This window comes from Ricinus communis, chromosome 1 (assembly GCF_019578655.1).
Source record: "Ricinus communis isolate WT05 ecotype wild-type chromosome 1, ASM1957865v1, whole genome shotgun sequence".
Classification (NCBI taxonomy): domain Eukaryota; kingdom Viridiplantae; phylum Streptophyta; class Magnoliopsida; order Malpighiales; family Euphorbiaceae; genus Ricinus; species Ricinus communis.
Genome location: NC_063256.1, coordinates 29,490,763 through 29,513,167, shown reverse-complemented (window position 1 = coordinate 29,513,167; position 22,405 = coordinate 29,490,763). Strand labels below are relative to the sequence as shown.

The following is a 22,405-nucleotide window of genomic DNA, read 5'->3' as shown; positions in this document are numbered from 1 at the left end:
ACTAAACGTACCTGCATTGGATGCAAACTTTGGAAAGTTAAGAAAGCATGGCGGGAAAGAGTTTGAGGGGACAACTGATCCAATTGTAGCAGAGGAATGGCTAAAGTCTGTTAAAGGTGTGTTTACACAATTTAATACCCAACCGACAACCCAAATGAAAGTGAGGTATGCAACCTCATTATTTCTAAAGGATGCTAGAAACTGGTGGGAGACAGTCCCAGGTAGCCAGACACAACCATTGACAATGACATGGGAAGAATTCTTAAAGGAGTTCAAGATGAAGTATATGCCACCAATATATCAAGAGAGGAAGAAACTTGAATTGAAACAAAATGAGATGTCTGTTGCCGACTATGAATTACAATTTACAAGGTTATCTAGGTATGCACCAGAGGAAGTGGCAACTGATGAACTGAAGAGAAATAGATTTGAGAGGGGTTTGAGATTGAAGATACGTGAAAAGTTGGCAGTGCAAATTATATTTTTTTTATTGATTGGTGGTTGTGTGGACTTTCGGTTTCAGGTAGTTTATGACCAGGAGCTCAAACTCAAATCTTATAGAGCCTCTATCTGATCCAGAACGATCCTTCAGACTCTTAAGGAAGAGGTTGCAATTAGAAGAGGAGGAGATTGAGGTTGAGGTACCTGTGGATAGACTAGACACGATGGAAAACCATGACCCCCAGGCCAACGACGATCAGAGGACGATGTACGAGTTTGCTCGACCATCTTTAGATGGGACGAAAACGAGTATAGTCAGACCTGCTATAGCGGCCAATAATTTTGAGATAAAGGCCAATGTTATCCAGATGATCCAACAAAGCGTGCAATTTGGAGGATTGCCCAGCGAGGATCCCAATGCATATATCTCCAACTTTTTGGAGATTTGTGACACATTCAAGATAAATGGAACAACCGATGATGCCATTAGGCTGAGATTGTTTCCATTTTCCTTGAGGGACAAAGCAAAGAGATGGCTGCAATCTCTTCCACAACAGATGATCACTACCTGGAAGGCGTTGGCCGAAAAATTTTTATATAAGTATTTTCCTCCCGCTAAAACTGCTAAACTTAGAAATGACATATCTTCTTTTGTGCAGTTTGATGATGAAAGCATGTACGATGCATGGGAGAGATTTAAAGATCTTTTGAGATGCTGCCCACATCACTGATTGCCAGTGTGGATGCAGGTTCAGACCTTCTATAGTGGGTTGAACCTTGCAACGAGGCAGATGGTGGATGCTGCAGCAGGTGGGGCGCTAAATAGTAAGACGCTCGAGCAGGCTCAGAACCTGATAGAGGAAATGGCCATGAACAACTATCAGTGGCAATCCTCTAGGAGCCGACCAGGAAGACAGGGAGTGGTCAACCAAGTGGACTCTACAGCAACCTTAGCAGCTCAAGTGGAGCTTCTAGCCAAGAAGATCGACCAACTCCGGATCTTGCTCATACAAATGAACGTTGGTCGCGAGTTTTGTGGTGGCCCGCATTACAAAGGCGAATCTGCATCGGGAGGTCTACTACTTTTCCATCTAATTCTGCTATGTCTTCTGATGTTGAACAGGTTGATTATATGGGGAATGCCCCAAGGCAGCAGAACGATCCTTACAGCAATACATACAACCCTGGGTGGCGCAATCATCCCAACTTCAGTTGGAGGAACAATAACGCTCAGGGTCCACCTAGTTTTCAAAGACTTCATCAGCAGCCGTAGCAACATTCAGTTGGGCCTACACAAGCTCCTCCTCTACTAGAAAAGAAGTCAAATTTAGAGGAGCTTATGATGAAGTTTGTGACGTCTACGGAGATGAGGTTCCAGCAAACTGATAGTGCACTTAGGAACCAGCAGGCCTCGATTCAGAACTTGGAGACCCAGATTGGCCAAATCTCTAAGATGTTGTCTGAAAGGCGGCAAGGAGCGCTCCCGAGCACCACCGAGTCTAACCCGAGGGAGCACGTGAACGCCATCACTTTGCGTTCAGGTAAGTTAGTTTCAGCTCCTTCTAAGCCTGTTTTTGATGACGCCACTATTGATATGCAGGTTAAGGCAAGCAGTAAGGTTAGGGAACCTGAGGGATAAAAGGTGAAATCAATTCCAGTCAGGGAATATCAACCTAAGATTCCTTATCCTTCTAGAGCTAAACAAGCAGAGGCGAAAGAGCAGTTCAGTAAGGTTTTAGATATTTTTAGACAACTGCATATTAACTTGCCTTTTATTAATGCATTGGAGCAGATGCCGAAGTATGCTAAGTTCTTAAAGGACATACTTAGCAGAAAAAGGAAGTTGGAGGAGGTCGCCTATGTTCAGCTTAATGAGGAGTGCTCAGCGGTGTTTCAGAGCAAGTTGCCAGAGAAACATCACGATCCAGGGAGTTTCACTATTCCCTGCACTTTAGGTAATTTGTGTGTTGATGATGCATTAGCTGATTTGGGGGCTAGCATAAATGTCATGCCCACTAGTTTGTTCAATAAGCTAGGTTTTGGGGAGGCAAAATCCACTAAGATATGCATTCAATTAGCTGACCGTTCTGTTAAGCTTCCTAGGGGAATTGTGGAAAATATGCTAGTTAAGGTAGATAAGTTCATATTCCCGGTGGACTTTATGGTTTTGGATATGGACAATGAGCATGGTGTACCATTAATTTTGGGGAGACCTTTCCTTGCCACAGCTAGAGCTAAAATAGATGTATTTTAGGGGAAGTTAGAACTTAATGTAGGGGACGACTGTGTCACTTTTAGTTTACCCTCATTTGATAGTTCTTCCACCGACCATGTTCATGCCATTTGTTGTATTGATGGAATTGATCTTGCATGTAATACACAACCACAAGATGTACAAATGGATGATGCTATACATGTTTCTTCCCCTACTAGTATGTGTTATTTATCTGAAAAAAATAACTTGTATCAATATGAGACTTTGTGCTGTGATAGACCTGAGAAGGGTAGTTGCAAGTTTGTTTTTGACAGGTCACTTAGCCGGAATTCGGAGTGGATGAATGGACATCCCAAATCGGTCCAAAGAGCACCCCCTTGGTCATCTACTGAACACATCGGACCTTTTCATTGCGCTTATATGCCTCGAGCCCCAACTTACATTGAGCCTACCTTCTTAATTTGCCCGCGATGCAGGAATACTGATCCAGAGTCTAGCTAGATGACTCGAACAAAAAGAAGCGCCTTCGGGAGGCATTCTCGAATCTATTTTTGCTCTCTGAATTTTTGGACATTTTTTATTTTATTTTATGTAGTCATTTGCAATTAGATATTTCAGTCTGTTTTTAGTAAGTTTGATTTTGAGGAGATGCTATCTTATTGAACCTTTTACTAGATGTTGCTTGGAATGTGTTTATTCTTGAATTTTGCAGGAGTTAGCCTACTTGATGCTCGTACGTAATTTTGAGGACTAACATATTTTGAAGTGTTAATGTACACATCAAGGGCAGTATCTAGTAGACTTTCTAGTTTTTATCTCTTTTTATCGTCTTGTTTTTCTCTTAGTTTTCTAATTTCTTTTATGGACTCCCATAATTAGCTTCATTTTACGTATTTTATTCCTTTTATTTTGGAGTGCCTACCTTGTTCACACCGAGGACAGTGTTTTTCACAAGTGTGGGGTAGGTACCGTAGATTTGTACAGGTACCAATTTTATCTTTGCTATTTTTATCTTGTTTTAATATCCCTTATTGATTGAGTCCATTCATTATTACTGTCCTTATCTTGAGTTTTGTTTTAATCGAGTAGTTAATGATTTTCTCCTTTGAATGGATTCCCTTATAGCTTTTATCGAACCTTGTTGGAAGAAGGCAATGAACGAATCTCCTAATTACAATCCAGCCAGGTAAAACTGGTATTTTTCCTTAAATTCTTCCATTTTACTTTATCTTAGATATAGAACACTGTTAATATTGTTGCTTATTATTGTGATTGACTGTTTAAACTTTGGTTTGAGAATTCATGCAATTTTAACCCACTCAAATGGTGAGATTTTAAGCCAATTGGTGCATCACTATTATGCTCCCTTTTCTTTCATTAGTGAGCATTGTACAGAATCTCTGTTTCTAAAACTTGCTTTACGATATCTTTTGAGATTACATGAATTGTCAATAATCGTGAGATGATTTGGGCACTTAGGATTTACACAATTTGGCCAAAAAGCCTAACCCTGTTTTTCCCTTAGTGAACCAATTTTGAGCCTTAGCCTTTCCTTTCGTGATAATAATAACAGTGACACTCATTTTATCACTTCTATTCATTTGACCATTCTTTCTACTATTGTTGCTGGAAATTATGTAAGTTTATACTGCATTTTATTTTGGATCAATCTGCAATCATATATTTCACTAAGTTGTTAGATTTTTCATAGATGCTCCCTTCAATTGAAAAAAAAAATTGATATTCAGTCTTATTGTATGTGTCAATAACCAACAACCCCTACATAAGCTGTTGCAATATATATACATAGTATATATATATTCAATAATAAAAAATATTAATTTAGTTCATTTTGAGCATCATCTTATTTTTAGAGCAACTTAGTGTTCATTTTGGTACAACACTTAATCCTTCGTTACTTTCTTGCATTACTTGCTTAACTTTCAGCAACTTGTAGCCTGCTTTCCATATTTATACATACCCTACCTTAACCCCATTACAACCTGGCTCAAGACCCTTTGATCATGATTATTGATTATTTCGTAGTAGTGGAGATTGGATCTATAAGCAAGCCTATGGTAAGCACTTTTTCTGTATTTTTGCGTTGAGAGCTTGGCGATCTTCTTTCACCTATATACACTTGTGTGTTTTGAGTGACATCTTGTGAGGCATGGTTCTCAATTTCTCAATTTAGATGGTTTATCATTTTAACTTTAGCAACTTTATTAAGTTTGTTCCCTCTCTTAAGGATTTAGTGATTTGGGGATTTTGGGAAAAATCATTATGGAGTTTTGAAATTTGTTTTGAGCTAACCTCCTGCAATGCATTGGATTGAGTTATTTGGTATCTATTTGAGGAGTGAGTTGTTGATTGCTTGAGGACAAGCAAAAGTTTAAGTGTGGGGTAATTTGATAAGCATCATACTACACATGTTTTCATGCCCGATTGTTTACATTTTTATGCATGATTATCCCGTTTTATGCTAGAATCACCTGTCTTTTGTTTCCTTTCTCGTTTCAGGTCATTTTCGAAGGACACCATCAATAATCAAGGGAAATACATGTGATTACGGACCAAAATCCATCAAATTGGGTGAGAACTAGCACCCCGAGGGTTGAGCACGGCCTGGACTCCGGCCGTGCTGAATTACCAAGAGGCTATCCCCAATTGTGCCATTTCGACGACTTAGTAGCCACCACGGCCTCCAAAGCATGGCCTGTGGTGGCTCGATCGGCCAGGCACGGCTTGGAAGGAGTCGTACAGACTCCATGATTCGGCCTTGCACGGACTCCCGGCCATGCTGAATCAACTATATAGGCAATTTTGAGTTCTTTTGGAGGGGAGACAATTTTTGGACTCAATTCCAAGACACACACTTAATCAATTATTTCCTATACCTCAATTGTAGACCTTGAGAGATCAAAATTCATCAATTGAAGGGGGGATTTCACTTGTTCCAACATCGAATTAAAGATCAAGACAAACTTTGGGAGCATTCAAGAGGCAACTAGGGTTTGAGATTTCGAATTTTGCAATTTTAGGATTTCTCATTCAGCTTGAAAGAGAAGGGTGTACATGCCTTTAATTTGTTTTTCCTTATTTTGTTCCCTAATTGCTTTAACCATGAACATGAGTAGCTAGAAATTCGGAAGAGATTCCATTAGGTTAGTGCAGGTTTAGGAATTCGGTAAGCTCGAGAGAGGAACCGGGATTCAATTCAGGATTTAGGCACGGGTAAGCAAGATCGGCAATCCATAAAATCCATCTTTAGAATTCCATCACTTAGGCTCCCTTTTGGGTTTGTTTCTCTCTTTGCAATTGTCTTTTGATTGTTCGTTGTCCTTCATTTACTTAATTGCACTCATAACCATTAGCTGGTATGTTAGAACTTTCACACCCTATTTCAGACTAGATAACATAGCAAGCAGTAGTAACTCTAGGTTCACCCGATCTCCAGGGATACGACCTTGATACTCACTAGTGCTAGGCTGCATCGGTAGGTTCACTGCCTTAGGTGTAGGTTGCATAAAGAGCCCATCAGTGGTACTTGTGGAAGGACCCATTCAAAAGAGTGTTGGGGACTGAGAGTGCAGGTTTGTTATAGATGTGGGAAACCTGGGCATTATGCCAATGAGTGTGTAGTAGGTAGAGGAGCATCAAGTACCTACCATTCAGGAGGACAAAGTAGTGTTGGGGATAATTTAGTACCTACAACGACTGGTCGTGGAAGAGGTAGGGGAGGTAGAAGTGCAGCTACAGCAGCATATGTCCATATTGAAGATGCGAACCAATCCTTACCGCAGTAAGAGTGTATCTTTATTACGAGGCGGGAAGCAACTACTTCTCCAGAGATAATAACTAGTAGAATTCCTATTTGTAGGCATGATGCATATGTGTTAGTTGACCCCGGATCTACATGTTCATTCATTTCATATGATTTTGCATTGAAAATGCATTATGCCATTGAATCTTTAGGACATGATATTTGTGTTTCGATGCCTGCTGGAGGAGTAATAATGGTGAATACTATAGTTCGGGCTTGTTCTGTGATGATTTGTGGTACAAATATGTCAGTAGACCTAATTGTGATCAATTTGCGAGATTTTGATGTGATATTGGGAATGGATTGGTTATCTAGAAATCATGTCATAGTTGATTGTTTAACGAAGGAAGTAAAAATGGTTATAGATGGGGAAATAAAAACAGTCTTCACGGGTGACAGGAAAATTGTGCCTACATGTTTGATTTCTGCTGCTACTGCTTTTCATTTAATGAAATTTGGGTGTGATGCTTATCTTGTGAATGTGGTAGACACTGGAATTGTTAGTCCAGGGGTTTCAGAGGTACCAATAGTCAAAGAATTCCCAGATGTATTTCTAGAAGAATTACCTGGATTGCCACCTCAAAGAGAAGTGGATTTTGAAATTGAAACTATTCCAAGAGTTGCTCCTATTTCTATAGCACCTTACAGAATGACACCAGCAGAATTACAGGAATTGAAAAAGCAACTTGAGGATTTATTAGAGAAAGGTTATATTCGACCTAGTATATCACCGTGGGGAGCTCCAGTGTTGTTTGTGAAGAAAAAGGATGGAAGTATGAGACTTTGCATTGATTATAGGAAGTTGAACCAAGTTACTATCAAGAACAAATATCCTTTACCTCGCATTGATTATTTGCTTGATCAACTCAGAGGGGCAGTTGTATTCTCCAAAATTGATTTGAGATCTGGGTATTGGCAATTAAAGATTAGAGAGACTTCTATACTAAAACGGCATTTCAGACACGATATGGTCATTATGAGTTTGTTGTTATGCCATTTGGTTTGACCAATGCACCTGCAGCATTCATGTCTTTGATGAATAATATTTTTCAACCGTATCTTGATCAATTTGTGATAGTCTTCATTGATGATATTCTGATATACTCCAGTAATTCTGAAGAGCATGAACATCTTTTAAGAATAGTATTACAAACTTTGAGAGAAAAGTAGTTATATGGTAAGTTTAGTAAATGTGAGTTCTGGATGAATAACATTGCATTTTTGGGGCATATTATATCTGCACAAGGTGTTCAACCGGACCCATCTAAGGTGAAGGCTATTCAGGAGTGGGAATCACCAAGAAATATTTCAGAAGTTCGTAGTTTTCTAGGATTGGCTAGGTACTATAGAAGATTCGTGAAGAACTTCTCCATTTTAGCAAAGCCATTGACTAATCTGTTGAAGAAACAAGTGACTTTTCAGTGGAATGATAAATGTCAAGCTAGTTTTGAGGAGTTGAAAAATAGATTGATTACAACACCTATACTTACATTACCTATACAAGGAGGGGAATATGTAGTCTATACAGATGCTTCACTTAATGGTTTGGGTTGTGTATTGATGCAGAATGGAAGGGTTATTGCTTATGCTTCTAGACAACTTAGACCTCATGAACAAAATTATCCTACACATGATTTAGAATTGGCTGCAATTATACATGCTTTGAAAACTTGGAGACATTATCTTTATGGAGAGACATTTCGAATATTCACTGACCACAAAAGCTTAAAGTACATACCTACACAGAAAGAGTTGAACCTCAGGCAACGAAGATGGATGGAATTGTTGAAGGATTATGACTGTACCATTGATTATCACCCAGGAAAAGCAAATATTGTGGCAGATGCACTTAGTAGGAAGACTTTGGAAAGGGTTGCAGGTATGATTTCATATCAGATGAGTTCCTTAATTTCGCTAAGAGTTATGGATATGCATTTTTCTATAAAGAATGGGGTATTATTGACTACAATGAAGACTAGTCCCCAAATACTAGATGAGATCAAACATGCACAAGGTAGTGATGCATACTTAAAGAAGTTACAGAAGAAGGTGCAAGATGGTAAGACAAATGAACTAATCGAGCGAGATGATGGAATGTGGGTTATGAAAACCAGAGTATATGTACCTAATGTAGCCGCATTGAAACAAAAGATTCTTTGCAAGGCTCATAATTCTCCTTATTCAATGCACCCAGGGAGTACAAAAATGTATAACAATTTGAAGCCCCATTATTGGTGGTCAGGCATGAAGAGGGAAGTTGCAGAATATGTAGCTAAATGCCTAACTTGTTAACAAGTGAAAGCAGAACATCAATCACCTGCAGGTAAATTACAATCTTTAATTATACCTGAGTGGAAATGGGAAAGAATTACTATGGACTTTGTTGTTGGTTTGCCTCGCACTTTTAGGAGAAATGATGCTATTTGGGTAATAGTTGATAGGTTAACAAAATCAGCACACTTTTTACCTATTCAACAGAATGATTCATTGGATAAGCTAGCCAACTTGTATGTGAAAGAAATTGTTAGGTTGCATGGTGTACCTATCTCCATTGTTTCAGACAGGGATCCTCGGTTTACATGTCATTTTTGGAAGAGCTTACAAGTGACAATGGGAACTAAATTGCATTTCAGTACTGCTTTTCATCCACAAACAGATGGGCAATCTGAGAGAACCATTCAAACTTTTGAAGACATGTTACGGGCTTGTGCATTAGAGTATAGCAAAAATTGGGATGAACAGGTACCATTTATGGAATTTGCTTATAATAATAGTTTTCATTCTAGTATTGGTATGCCACCATACGAGGCATTATATGGGAGAAAATGTAGAAGCCCTATATGTTGGGATGTAGAAGGGTTGAGACAATTGGAAGGTCCTGAAATTATTCAAGAAACAGTAGACAAGATACAAGTTGCGAAGCAGTGTATCAAGGCCGCACAAGATAGATAGAAAAGCTATACAGATAAACACAGAAGGGAAATTGAGTGTGAAGTTGGGGATAAGGTTTTCTTGAGAGTATCACCATGGAGGGGTATCCTTCGATTTGGTAAACAAGGTAAACTAAGTCCTCGATATATCGGGCCATATGAGATTTTAGAGCGGGTTGGTCCTTTAGCCTATAGACTTGCATTACCCCCAGAGTTAGCTCAAGTACATAATGTTTTCCATGTTTCTATGCTTCGACGATATCGATCTGATCCTAGCCATGTTATCAAGATACCAGAAATTGAAGTTTCTGAGAAACTCACATATGTTGAAGAACCGATTCAGATATTAGACCGACAGATTAGAAAATTAAGAAACAAGGAAATTCCTATGGTAAAGGTGAAATGGAGTCAACATTCATCTAAGGAAGCAACTTGGGAAGTAGAGAAGCATATGATGGATAAATACCCGAGCTTATTTGGCATGTCTGTTGGCGATTAGTTAATTTCGAGGACGAAATTTTCTAAGTGGGTAGGAATTGTCACAACCAAATTTATTTATTTATTTTTTATTAATAATTAATATTCATTAGCATGTCATTAAACATGTCATTTGCATCATGATTATGTATGATCTATTTTATTATATTATGTGGTAGATAAATAAATTATTTAGTTACATACTGATTTAATTGAAAAGTAATGATTTTGGACTAAATTGAAAAGTTAGAAAGAAAGAGGATTAAATTGTAAAATTGCCTATTTTTACACCAATATACCACCTCTTTCATTTGTTCATTTCTACGCATGCTTTCCTATTTCCTCTTCTTCTTTGTCTCTCTCATTCTTCTCCTTTTCTTCTTCAACCTTGATTTTCCAAATCAAACTCTACAAACTTTTAGTAAGTGAAAATTTAATTCTTCTTTTAAGTTTGAAAGATTTGGGCTTTCTTAATCAAGGGAAACAAAGGTGAGTAATTTTAATTGCTTGATTTTGCTGTAAATTAGGATTAATGATATGAAATTATTGATGATTATGTGTTTTGGAATTGTTTAATCAAGAGTGAACATGCTATTACTTGTGATCTTGAAGCTGAAATTTCTGGGCAGATTTTTCACCTCTGACTTCGTGACTTTAGAGGCTTTATCTCGAAAATTTTCAAACATGAAAGTTGTAGGTATATATTTCAAAAATATCTCTGTAAAATGGTTTTGCAGATCGTTGAGTGAGTAGGAACTTACGAGGTTCGATTTGCTGCTGCTCTGTTTAGGGTGCAGCAGGTGACCTGGTTTTTGTGCTGATATTTTGAGGCATTTAGAGGCTGAACCAAGCAGAGAGTTAAACATGAAAGTTGTTCATTTATATATCTAGTATATGTCTGCAACATTTCATAATTTTTGGTTGAGTATAACGTGAGATATGTTGAACTTAATATGGCCTGCTCGAAACTGTTTTAAGCAGAAATCGGACTTAGGATTCAGAAATTTATTGCTAATTTTGTGTTTCACAACTTGAGCTAGAGAAGTCCAAATTGAGTAAAATTAGTGTTTATAGAAACTTTAGAATGTTAAATTTATATCTGAAGAGTTTCAGCAGAAAATATATTCGTTTGATTGGTCATTTAATAGGAAACTTTTTGCTGTTCTGTTTAGATGGAAATTAGAGCAGCTGTATAGAAAATGCCATAACTATTTCTATACCAATGATTTTGAAGTGATTCTTTCTGCTATGGTTTCTATAAAAATGGAAGTATAATTCTGGAAAATATGAGATTTTTATTAATTGTACATAAGTTTTGGTGTAATTTCTAAATCAGTACCTACAAGCTGCCTTCATCAACAAATATGTTGATTTGTTGTCATTCATCTCATGCATCATATTAATATCTAGAATATATGTTATTTTATTGAAATGTGATGTTTTATGGATAGTAAAGATATGTATATTTATGCCTTGTGATTGAATTGTATTTGTATTGAATATGTGAATAGGTTCATCCAAAGGCAAGGAAGTGGTAAGAGAAAAAGAATATGATTACTTTGTTATCCTATAAATTTTGGTAAGTATTTAATAGACTAAACTTTATGTATATTGAGTAGGAACTGATGTTTGATTACTTGATAATTTCTTGGTTGACTGAGTTGATATTAGTTATATTTTTGGCTTGTTGTAAAGTGAATTGATTGTGATGTGTTGTGAAGTGAATTGATTGTGATGTGTTGTGAAGTGAAATGATTGTGATTAAGGATTGATGACTCTTGTATGGATATTGTGTGATCGGGAAAGCTGAGCCGGGCGGATAGCTACCCGAGTATGTGAGATGGCAAGACTGAGCCGGGCGGATAGTCTTGTCAAGTGGTTATTGAAATTTAAAAATGTGAGGAAATGTAAGGATGAGTCATCTGATCCTAATTTGATAGAAATAATGTGGAATTGAATTATTTGACTTGGTTGAGTTTGAGATTATTTGCATTATGTGAGATGAAATTATTTGTTTATGAGAATAATTGAAATGGTTGATTTTGTGATTGTTAGTTAAGTGTTGGTATAATTTTCTGTATTGATAAAGACTTGATAATTCTAGCCTAATATGCTATAGTTTAGTAAATTAAATGCTTATTGAGTCGCTAGCTCATTCCTTAGCAAATTTTTTTTTTCAGGTTAGTGCAGTTGTAGATAGCCTTAGCTGTGCATTGCTCTCTTTGCATCAGTCAATATTATCAAGTGGGCCAGAGGAGTTATCTAAAGCATTGGGGCATTTTGGGAACTTATATGAATTAAAATAATGTATGAATATTCCTTATATATATTAAGTATGTCTTGTCACTTAGATTGTATGAATGTATATTGTAACTAAGTAGTAAATTATGTTTATGAAGTTAAATATATATATATATATATATATATATATATATATATATATATATATATATAGATATTGCTATTCAATTGGATGTTTGAGTTGGGGTGCGACACATACGACTGAATAATCCACTTTAAATAATTACATGAATCAACACATATTGCATAATACATCCGAAGAATAATAAGAGATATTTCTGATTTACTATATATGCATGAATACCCTTACATCTACCCAGTTGACACACAGATGTCGCATTCCTAGATTGTGCAACTCGGACAATTCGATGACCTCTTACTATCTAGTGAGAGACACCAAACAAGCTTCTAAGGCTACATACACTACCTTAATAATGTATAGTTGTGTTCATTTTATTTTTTATTTTTATTGTGTTATTTATAATTTAACATATTAGACTAAGCATTCTACGATTCAAACTTGGCATAGCCTCCCCTATGCACACACATATTCCCTTATAAAACGGGTCCATTTCCTAATAAACAATTCAATCTTAAATAAATTGGTCTAAGTATTCTACCGAAATTTGGCAGAACCTCCCCTATGCACACACATATTCCCCATGTAAAACAATTTAATTTTATGTACATCACATAATAATATATAGTATCAATAGCTTAAATAAGCACTTCTTTAAGAAACCTCGTGTCCTTCACCTCCAGTTCTCCTCGGGTCACCAGATACTTGGCAAAGAATAGACAAATATATAACATATAAAATAATCAATAAATTATAAATTACATTCAATAAATTGTTACCTCTTTCATATTTGATCATGGAACTGTGACCTCCAATTAGACACACCTTGAGATGCAAATCTCAGGCGTTTTCTGTATATATTATTTTTATAAGAGTTCATTGCCAAGGATTTTTTCTTTTCTTTCTAAAAAAAGTAGTTATACTCCATTTGAATGGTGAAAAGAAGTGTTTCTCACATTTGTTGTTTAAACTTCCTAGTTTGTTGTCTTACTACAATTTGTAAAAGCTATCTACAATCCTTTCCTCTTGTTCTAGATTAGTTAATGTTTGTTTTTTAATTTTTTGTCAGTTTATAAATTGAAGTCTTTTTTTTTTTAATTAATTCTTTTCATTAGTAAAATTTCTAAAATGAAGAGCTGTGTTTTAGTGTTTGACTAAAACTATTGACTTTAAATTGGAAGTTGTGTTTTTATATTCCACACTTTCTTGAATCTCTCTCTCTCTACAGTTACCTCTATTTTTATTCGGCTATTTCAAAAAAAGTTACTTGGTATAATGGTTGACTCAGTACCTCAAAAATATTATTACAACTAAAACAAATTTATAAAAACCAAATTAGTAAAGCAACTTTGCATTAAGATCAACTTTCTTTAATACCCTAATAGGATTTATACTTCAAATGATAAAAATTTAAATATCTGCAATAATGCAGAAACATATATTTTCTCAATAAAAATCTCAACCAAGCTTTCCAGCTCTACTGTTGAGTACTAAAGAACTTCTAAGTAGAGAAAAAATTCAATTCACACCACATTTTAGGACTTGGGGCCAATTTTGCAGCCCTACTGTTGCTTAATTAATTGATTTTCATTAAAATTGCTTAATTAATTATTAAAATTGCTTCTGCCATATTTTTTGTAGCTCAAATTATCTTATATCTTAACCTTAAAAAGAAATAATTTAGGAATTGAAATTTTTTAATGAATTTTTTTCTTCTGAAAAGTTTCTGAATTATTAATGGAATTTTGACAAATTACTCGCCAATGTGATTTATACATTTCTTTTTATAGATAAACATTGAAAAAATGGATCAAAGCCACTTTAATTAGTTCTAATTTACTTTACTTTACTTTAGAGTTTGAGCAGATGATTATGATTAAGGGTAATGTTTTAGTGTGTGGGTACGCAAGAAAGGATGAAGAAGAACTTAAAGGCCCTTGAACGAGGAAGAACAAATTCCTTTCTTTTTCTTTTTGGTTAGAGAGTGTATTTTCAAATTTGTGGTTAGGGTTTATAAGTAGGAAATAAATGATTTTATATGAATTTTTTAGGGTTTTTAGGATGGTGCATTTGTTGTTTTTTAATTGATTTTAGTAATGTAGGATAAAGGATTAATCTTTAGTGTTTCTAAGAAAGGACTAGATTGAAACACGCGTTCCTAGAAGGGGAATGTACCTCTTAGATACGAATCCTTATATGGATTGCCTTCTCGACCCTTAGCCCACATGGGGTAATCGCCTAGCCCATGTGGGCTTAGCCTTACTCGACGTGCGCCTAGCTTAGCCCAGTTAGACCTTGCTAAGCCCACATAGGCTTAGCTTAGCGCATATAGTCTAGGCCTAACCCCACATGGTGTAAGGTGGCTTTTCAACGGGGTTAGGAGTTTTGAGGCCTCGGTCAGGGTTTTCGAGGTTATAGGGTTCGAGGTAATAGGAACTCAGCCATGGTTTTTGGGGTTATAGGGTTTCAGTTAGGGTTTTCCTCAGTCCATTCTAAGCTTCCAAGCATCCTTTGGTGTTTTTCAGAGCCTTTTTCCTCATTATCTCAAAGCTCACTAAACTAGACTTATCTTAGTCTCATCATCAGGTTTATGTAAAGAATGAGCAAGTGTTAAGTAATAACACCTAAATTTTAGGTTTCTTACTTATAAGCAAGAACTTAAGTGCTTAGCTTATTAATGCATTCCACTTCACTATAAGGGCTTTATGCTCGGTCAGGCATGGAGGTGGACCAGATGGCCCGAGCTTTCCTCATTTACTTGTTCTTGACCACTTTGTTCTGCGATTCAGGGAGTTCGTTGAACCTACATTATTTGGAACTAGTGAGAGACTTGAAGCAAGTCTCTTCTCAAATGGGGTTTGCTACCTTAGCCTACTTGTACTAGTAGTTGGACATCATGGTTCGAGGGAGGAAAAGGGTTTATGGATATTGGTAGGCCATTCACGTACTTTATTCCTTTGTTATACATCTTTTGCACTTTCACTACTGCTTCATATACTGATTACTTGAGTACAGGTTTGGGCTTTCGAGCTTGAATTGCTGGTAGGTGCCAGTCCTATCTGTAGTTTATGAGCTTTCCCTCTCTTGAGTTGTTGGGCCTCGAGTAGGATTGTTTTGTTAGAGTGGGCCTAGATCCATGCATATGCATGTGAATCAACGCCCTAACTTGAATCAAGTGAGAATAAATTTCATCAGTTTACTTTCAAGTAATTAAGGTTTGGATACTTACTTGTTTATGCATTTACAGATTCGTTCTGAATGGCTCCGGGATAGTAGGTGTAATACCCATAATTTTCTTTTTAATAGTAATAATTAATAATGAGTTTTATTTAATTTAATTTTAATTTATTTTAATTAATTTAATTAGGACGACTTAAAATAGAATTTTAATGCTAGACTAAAGCAAGAGATTATTTTTCTATATCTAATTAGTTTGATTTTCAAAGAAATTAATTAAGTAGATTCCTTAAGGGATAAATATATATATATATATATATATATATATATATATATATATATATATATATATATATGTCACTTAATTTTCCCCTAATCTGAATATATAAATTAAATATTATATTTGAAAGTTATGAAAGAATTAGTAGATAGTATTTTTATAAAAATATTTATTGGGCAATGGTAAATTTTAATTAGCAAACGGTGTTGGTTTAAATTGGAAAATAGTTAGCAAATTGATTATTTAAGTTAATTAAGTATTAGGACTAATTTGACAATTAATTTTGAAAAAAAACTACAAATAAAATTTCTTTAATATGGGATTTAAATGAAAATTTTCATGGTTGGTATTTTTATAATTAAATATGTCGGTAAGGGCATTTTAATAATTTTACCTTTAAAACCAAGGGTAAATAAGTAATTCTCTATTTTTAATAATTGTATTTTGGCCCAAATTAAGTAGTTAGGGGCTTAATTGAAAAGCTAAAAAAAAGTTGGAGAGTTAAATGAAAATTTTGCAGAGAGAAATTGTTAATAATTAAAAAAAGATGAGGGACTAAATGGTTATTGAGCAAAAATTGAGGGACCAATTAGCAATAAAGAAAAAAAGAAAGAAAAAGAAGGAAAGAAGAAAATGGGAGATCAAATGTCAGGGAAGAAGGAGGAGGGAGAGAAGAGGAGCTACCGTTTGTTGAGCTCGAGGCACGATGATGGTAGCTGGCGAAAGAGCTGGCGCGGGCGACAGCAGCTCTAGCAGGTGGCGGCGCTGGGCAATGCAGTGAAGAGAAGAAAAAAAAGGAGGCAACAGCTGTCGATGCCGTGCGAGGCATTTCCGGTGGCAATGGCGGCCGAGTCGGGTAGCGATCGATTCACCTGAATGTGGGCTTCCTTTTGGGAGCAGTGGTGTCGACAATGGTGGCCGGAGGAAGGAGTTTCGGCGAAGTGAGGGTAGCCAAAATTTTAGGCATTTCTGGCTGTCTCCGGCGAGCTTTGGCCGATCAAAGGGTATATTCGAACTCCCCTCAGCTCAAGCTTTCTAATGGCACCAGTTTTGCAGCGATCAGACTCCATTTGAAAATTGATAGCTGAGATCGTTCGTGAATTTCTCTGGATGATCGGGGATCAGATCGGAGAATCAGGTGCTGGAATCATTATCAGCGCATTGTCTCGAGTCTGTAGGCGGGCTCGGATCGTCGATCAGACTTTAGAGGCTGGAGGCGAGTCGACTGGGTGATCAAGCGTCTCGGTAATCCTCTAGCCCATTGATTTTAGAGTTTGTTGATAGAAATTATGTGATTAATTATTGTGTTGAGCACCAGAAAAGTCATATGAGGTCTGTTTGTCGAAATAATTAGTATGTCGGACTGTTTGCCAATAATTGTGATATGTGATGTGTTGCGAAGTCGGGAAAAAATGATATAGCTTTGATGGCCCGACTCCCGTTACTTAATTGTGGAAATTATAAGTGTTTCTAGCAGGTCCTGGACTCGTTATACGGGGATAAACGTCCGTATTTAGGGGAGGTTCTGCCGAACTTTTGGTAGAATTATTCTGAGTTAAAATCCTTAGACGGTCAGTTCTAAAAGTCTAGGCCTAGGGTTATTTGTTAAATGTTTTACTTTTATTGATTGGATTGTCCTGTGATTAGATAATCCGTTATTTCAACTCGCTCCACGAAAGGCTTAGGAGCAAAGCAAGGAGGTCGTTAGAACTGTGAGTTAAAAGTCATATATCTGCTATATGTGTGTCATGCTAAAGTTTTACATAAGAAATTCTTATTAAATGATTTAAGATGTTAATTATTTATTTTAATTACTATTCATAGATGTGTCATTTTTTACATCATTGCATGTTGACTGGGGATGAGACGACAGTAGAACATGCCACCGGATGGGTTGCATCAGGACCGTGTGTGCACCGGTTGTGAATCTGAGACAGGTAGTAAAAGGTAAATTTGGGACTTGCCCTGGTTGAGTTCAACTCTCTGCGCTCTGTAGAGTGTGTTTGCCGAAGTGATGGTCCCTGGTCGAGCGTTACTCTCTAGGCGCTGGCTTTATTAGAAATTAAGTGACTAGACTGGATTTAAAGACCCTGGTCGAGCTTCGCTCTCTAGACGCCAGTCTTATTGGAGTGAGAGAGCTGAAAGGCTAAGACTGTTAGTCTTGGGAGTTAGAGTTCTACTGAGGTACTCATCCCATAGTATGAAAAATTTATTTTATAGAAGCATGGCATGACACATGATTTTTCAAGTTGTAGTATTTTATTTTAGTTAAATGAATATTTTATTGAAGTGTTTTATTCATTTTGGATATATGATCTTAACTCACTTTCGAGACTGACAGTCTCAATTTAACTGTTTTTCAGATGTTGTTAGTTTCTCTGCAGTTCTTTTCCTCTGGCAGCTCGACTACTTCATCTTCGGGTTAATGTAACTGATTTTTGGTATGTTTGACTTTTAAAATTCTAGAATCTCCGCAATAGAAATTTCAGGCTTATCATTTTGTAATTTCATATAAATTCAAGTTTTGCCTAATTATGCTGGCAAACCGGATTAAAGGTGTAATATCTGGGTGATTAAAAGTTGGTGATGAATTAGTGTTATAATGGTTAGAAATTGAATTATACCTTGATTGAGTTAGTGAACGGTCAGACTTACTACGAGATTTGGTGGCCTTACGCCTACCCATTCCCTAGTGTCGGACGGGCCCACAAATCGAGTCATGACAGTAGGAGTTAGGACCTGTACATGTTGTCTGCAGCTAATATCGAGAATATAAGGATACTTATGAGTCAAAGTATAACTTCATAGTTAAAATGTGTTTAGCTCTGGAGGAAGAAGCCATAGGGGCAATGCTAGTGCAGTATGGCCTAATGATGTAGAGCATGCAGTCTATTATCTTAGTAAGAAGTTGCTGCCTTATGAATCAAAGTATAACCTTATAGAAAAAACGTGTTTGGCCATGATATGCGCTACGAGGAAATTGAGACACTACATCCAGTCTTATAGGGTGTAGGAAATTTCAAAAATATACTCACTGAAGTATCTATTTGAAGCTCCATCTCTTATAGGAAAACTGGCTAAATGGTTAGTACTCCTAATAGAATTTGACATCGAGACGTCACCAAGAAAGTAGTCAAGGGTAGGGCTGTAGCAGAACTCTTATCTTTGAATGCAATTGGGGGAGACGACCCTTGGGATATGGAGTTTCCTAATAAAAATCCGAGGGCAATTGAGATTTAAGAATGGAAAGTGTACTTTGATGGAGCAGTGAATGCAAAAGGTGCAGGGTTAGGAGTAGTTCTAATCACGCCGAAAGGAGAAATGCTCCCAATGGCAAAGAGATTGGACTTTAAAGGGACAAATAACATAATAAAGTACGACATATGTTTATTTGGATTAGAAGCGGTTGTGGTAGTAGGAGTGAAGCAGCTAATGGTCTATGAGGAATCCACACTCGTAATTCAACAAGCCATCGTAGAGCGGGAAGTGAAAGAAGTGAGGTTAAAGCCATATGTCAGTTATCTTAAAACTTTAGTCTGCAACTTCTCTAAGTGTTTTGTTGTCCCTTGATGCACCAAGAAGGGGGGGTTGAATTGGTTTGTGGAAGGTTAATGGGAAATAAAAAAATTTAATCAAAAGACTATATAGATGAGAAGGGAAATCAACACAAAGATTTATAGTGGTTAGGGTATTAACCAACCCTATATCCACTTCCCAACCTACAATTACTTATCTCACTATCAATGATCCTTTTGCGGGTGCAAGATCAAATCCAAGTTTTGAAGCTCATACTCAAACTTTTACTTAGGAGTTTTTCCAAGCTCACCCTCAAACTTAGTGTTTAGGCTCACACCATACCTTAGAAGAATTTTGTTCCTAGCCTAACTCTCAAACCTTTACCCAAGTGTTTTAGGCTAACACTCAAATCTTTATAAGTGTCTTATGGCTCATACTTAAACTTATATAAAGAGAATTTAATGTAGAAAGATGATAAATCACTTTGCACGAGTTTGGGCACTTAAAAAATTGAACAACCATTGTCTAAGTCTTTAAGAGGGGTATTTATACATATACCAACCTCTTAGAGACGTTATAAATAGCCCACACTTCATTAGATGCAAAGTAAATTTGATTTGGAAAAAGTAACTTTCTGCTAGAGAAGCTCCCTTGCGCTTTGAAAGCGCTCTCATGCTTTCTCAATGTAGCTGTTGGAGCTCCAACGACTCTTGACACATGGCGCTGCTTTATCAACTGATGGCATAGCGGTCACTGACCTAGCATTTAATGCGAATGCTGCCCCCATGCTGGAAAAGCGCCCTCGCAGTTCCTTAAAGCGCGACCGCACTTGAGCTCGCGCTACTCTCTGCCATACTCTGTCTTTCTCTTCAGTGGGAGGTGATCTCGCGGTACTCTTTGCCATACTCTATCTTTCTCTTCAATGGGAGGCGCCATCGCGCTCCAAAAGTGCCATTGCACTTCATATGGAAATTTAGTCATAATGGTTGCATTTAATTGATCAGAAGCATGTAAATCTGGAATTTCTAGGTTATGAACCGTAAGGGATAGAACTTATGATCTGGAGATTTTTATAATTTTTGGATATTGTTTTATAAGGGTTTGGGCGTTCGAAATCTATGCTATCTACATAGACAGCTTAACAACACCCAATCTCTAATCAAATCTGGATGGGCAAATTAATTGAAATAATTGCATGGGTAGTTGTTACAAAAACTTTATTGAATATTAAATGTTCAAAATTGGTTCAAAATAATTTGAAATTGGATTGTTGATGATCAAAGCAAAACTATGCACATACTGCACATCCTAAGAGTTTGGCATGTGCATGTGTGTATGGTTTTAATTTGATTTGATTATGGACAACAATGAATATAATTTAGAAGATGAATAATGAACCTTTAGATTCTTAGAAATTTAAGGTTTGATCTCCATGAACATCATGTATGCATACAACATACAAATCTTGAAGTATGGGTTTGATGAGTTATACGTATAGTATGGGTTGCTTATTGGAATTTCGCACGTGTGTGGTTCTTGATCTAATGGCAAGCCTTTTGAGGAAGAACATCAAATCTAGATCATGCATAAGATGAGTTCTTGAAGCAACCTTGAAGGTTGATTTGAATCTTGATCATGTTTCTTACATAGTTGCTTTTTCTTATTGATTGCCATGTGAATTTTTGATTATCTTGAATTGTTTAATAAAAAATTTAATTTTCTTGATGATGGATCTTGATGAATCTTATGAATTCAATTACTATGTAATTAATATGATTAATTAGCATTGTTAGATCTTAAAATCTTATTAAATAAGGAGTGTCCTTGTTTGTAGGGATTTCTAGATGAAGTATCCTAGTTGGCATGTGACTCCTTGTCTTAAGACATATCCTAGTTTTCTTAGGATTATAATTATTTGTCCTAATATGATTAGAAGATTAATTAAAAGGTTGTTTTAATTAATACAAGTACTATAAATCCTTTAGGACAAGTACTTGTAATTTTAAAATCCTAGTTGGACTAGAAAGTTGTCTAGATTAAAACAAGAGTTTGACTTTTGTCCTAAAACTTAGACATGGCCGAAAGTTTAAGAAATTAAAGGGGAATTTTATTTTTAAATTTGATTTAATTAAAAAAATTTCTCACTAATTTTTGTTAACCTAGGACTTATGACTTAGTGTCCTAGTATGACTAGGTCGTTTGTCTTAATTAAGACATAAGTTTGACTTTATGTCTTAATGTTTGATTTTGTATCCTAAAAAGACATAAAATTAAAATTAAGGTTATTTTAAGGGAATTAGTTATTAATTAAATTTGATTTAATTAATTTTAATTCTCTACAACTTTCTTCAACTAAGATTAAATCTTGGTTTCCTAGTATGACTAGGATTAGTAAAGTTTGTTTGCTCAAAGCTTGACTTTATATCCTTTTTTTTTGTTTTGGCTGAAAATTACACTCTAAAATATGGAGAGTTTTTATTTTTGAATATAATTTTTTATTATTTTAATTTTTCATACTCCATTTAAGTGGTCAAATAACTTGAATTATGCTATCTTGATTCTTTTATATGCTTTATAATATGATTATATTGGTAATGATGGATGGTTATGGACTATAAAGACCAATGTGATTGTGTTGAATGGTTGAATGTTTTGATTTGGTTTTTCTGAAATAAGGACTATGTTCCTTACCATTCTCTAAATTTCTCAAAGTTGTAAAATTCTTTTCTCATCTAACTTCCCTTGAATGCAACTCAATGTTTCTCTAAATCTTATATAAGTGTTATATATAGTTTTATATTAATTAGATAGAATTTTATTTTGTAATTTGGATAGAGATATAGCACCAAATGGAGATGAAGGGCATATTGCTTTAAGACTTAAATATGAATGCAATATCTAGGTTTTGACCATCTAGTTATCTTCGATGGCTTGAGATAACTAGTTAGAAAGTCCATAATCATCCATAGTAGTTTGGCATGCTTAGCTTATATTATTTATGTGATGTATTATATATGCATGATCATGCCAAAGCATGAAACCCTTACATTTGATATTTGTATGTTCATGCCAAGCATGAGACCTTAATCACCAATTTTTAACAAATTCCCCATTCAATATTAAGTCACATGTTAAGGACATAATTAATTTGTCTTCCATAATTAAA

At 35.9% G+C, this 22,405-nt stretch overlaps 1 non-coding gene across 1 annotated transcript; it reads right to left on the bottom strand.

Moving 5' to 3' along the window:
• Positions 1–1,067: 1,067 nt before the first annotated feature.
• LOC112534256 lies at positions 1,068–1,174 on the bottom strand. The gene has a single exon (XR_003078556.2). It is a non-coding gene; the product is annotated as a small nucleolar RNA R71 (small nucleolar RNA).
• Between the last annotated feature and the right edge of the window lie 21,231 nt (positions 1,175–22,405).